Here is a 2,479-nt window from a genome sequence, read left to right as displayed (position 1 = left end):
CCTTTGCAGTTGCATTCAGGAATGACCCCGTGAGATTTGATTCAGAGGTTCATCTACATAATGAGGCAGGAGGATATGCAGAGTGGAATTCATCATCAGTTTCATCCTCTTCTACGGATAAGTTTGGTTTCTCTTCTTTTCCTGTTGAGAGAGAACCTTACATCCCAAAGTTTGTTGAAGTTAACTATACTGAAGGTTCAAATGACAAGAAGTGGAGGGATGGTCCTTTCCCGTGGACTAAAGAACTGGAGGTGCTTACCTCGATTATATCATATTTCTTATTTGCATTACTTGTCACCCGAATTATTGACTGGCTGCTGCCAACTTACAGGCTAATAATAAGAGAGTGTTTGGTAACCACTCTTTCCACCTCAACCAAAGAGAGGTCATTAATGCTACAATGAGTGGCCATGATGTTTTCGTTTTAATGCCAATTGGAGGGGTAAGAGCCTGACATATCAGGTACTTGAATCTTTTTCTCACGACTCTTTTGACTTGTTTCAGGTAATGTTTTTCTTCCAGACTTTATTTTCATTTGGATTTTACCTTTTCTTCTATTGAACAATATACAATGATGTTCCTTCCTCCTTTGTCTTCTCATATCTGCTAGGCAAATATTCCTGCTGCTTACCTAAGTGCCAATATGGAGTGGAGTGAACAACAGGAGATTCTTAGAGCACCGAGTTCTGAATATTATAAATACAAGCTGTTATATGTCACCCCTGAAAAAGTTGCCAGGTGAGTGTTTGTTCCCTACAGTAGTTGTATCCTAGCAAACATATTCATTTCTGTGCCCTATGTTACATCAACAGCAGCACTTTATTAGTAGTGTATATTCCCTCTTGGTTTGTAGTTGTTGAGGTTTATATTAATTGGGTTGAGTTGTGCATATTCAGAGTGAGCCTGAGTTAAATGTTGACCAGTTGGATAGTGCACTGAAAGACAATGTGGCAGCTGAAACTGATGCTCCTGCTGAATATAGTGAAAAGGAGGCATTTGATGATCATCGGTGCAATGGTAAAGAACCAATCATCTGTCAGGTTAGTCATCACTGTAACTAGGCTTTTGTTTTTAAACTGTACACAAGTTTCAGTCTTTCAGATGTTTTGCATTGTGGAAAGGGAAAATCTGTAAGCAACGCCTTTGAATTGTACATGAATTGTAAAGACTTCGAAGCCTTTATTTCATCTTAAGAATATAACCATTGATAGTGCTCAGACCTTAAAGTTTGGTTAAAGCCGTAAAAGGCAAGGGCATAAGAAAGAGAACTAAACCCATAAAAGAGTGCAACACTTGGTTATATATCAAACTTTAGCCGATCAAATTTTTTTATAATTTAGTGCTGGTTGTCCTGTTTCAGAGCTCTTTGAAAGATGACTGTACAGATAAAAGCATAGAAAGCCTTGATGAGGGAAAGACAGTATTAATGAAGGAAGCAATTGGAGAAGAAGCAAAGGATGCATTGGTGAGATGATTGTTGTGAAAAAGAATTTACTAATGCCATATTATTGGTGAGATGATTGCGTTTTGTATATGTTATGAACTATGTTAACAAATTCCCCTGAATGGATGCAGGTTTCAATTTCGAAGACATGCAAGCTTTTGAAGTCAATCTCAAGGTTGAAAGCTTTTGAAATATTGTTATTTGTTTTCGTCTGAGAGGGAATTTGTTTTTTATTCATATTGACTGATTGAATGTGATGTGAAATCAGAACCAGAAACCGGGGTTGTTGTTGTGGATGAGGATGGAAAACTAGAAGACAGAGTTGGAGTGGCCTTGAAATGTCTTCCAAACTATGATCCTGCTACCTGTTTGTTCGAAACAGTTTAAAGCTGCAACGGAATCACCCCCCTATACAGAAAGGGTGTGCGTAGGATTGGAGCATGCACACTCTTTTTTCCAGTTTCAAAGCGCAGAGACAGAGAGAGACTACACTTTGTTAGATCGCAGGTTTTGTTCCTTGGTTTGGGTTGGACTCTAAGGGCTTCTGCTTTTTGTGTCCTTCCCCTGCTGCATTGTGTTGTTAGATTTGGTTTGGATTGGATTGATATTATATCAGCTTTTGATTCATGTCTAGCTAGCTAGGAATGCTTTCTTGTTTGGTACATTACCTAGTCACTTGAATGTATGGATGTTTGAAAAATGGTAATGGAATGATATGGATTTAAGTACTTTTGATGTGGTAATTACTGTCCAATAGTCACTGGTTTGTTACTCAATTTGATTACAATATTCACACTACAGCTAACCAAATAGAGTAGTTGTGTGAACTAACAACCAACAACAAAAGAAACAAACTTCTGTTGTGTGAGATTCATAACACACAACAGAAACCAAATAGAGTAGTTGTGTGAACAAACAACCAACAACAAAAGAAACAAAGTTCTGTTGTGTGAGATTCATAACACACAACAGAAACCAAATAGAGTAGTTGTGTGAACTAACAACCAACAACAAAAGAAAACAAAGTTCTGTTGT

At 37.7% G+C, this 2,479-nt stretch overlaps 1 long non-coding RNA gene across 2 annotated transcripts; it reads left to right on the top strand.

Annotated features, from left to right (window-relative positions):
- The first annotated feature begins 439 nt into the window (after positions 1-439).
- On the top strand, positions 440-2,030 carry LOC112176192. 2 transcript variants are annotated; one of them, XR_005802715.1, is made up of 6 exons: positions 440-504; positions 611-738; positions 897-1,040; positions 1,361-1,465; positions 1,576-1,619; positions 1,713-2,030. It is a non-coding gene; the product is annotated as an uncharacterized LOC112176192 (long non-coding RNA). The 2 variants fall into 2 exon arrangements; XR_005802714.1 differs by having other exon boundaries at positions 449-738.
- Positions 2,031-2,479: the final 449 nt, after the last annotated feature.

The sequence above is a fragment of the Rosa chinensis genome, chromosome 7, assembly GCF_002994745.2.
Source record: "Rosa chinensis cultivar Old Blush chromosome 7, RchiOBHm-V2, whole genome shotgun sequence".
Classification (NCBI taxonomy): Eukaryota; Viridiplantae; Streptophyta; class Magnoliopsida; order Rosales; family Rosaceae; genus Rosa; species Rosa chinensis.
Note: the sequence above shows the minus strand (reverse complement) of the source record. Positions and strands in the feature narration are given on the sequence as shown.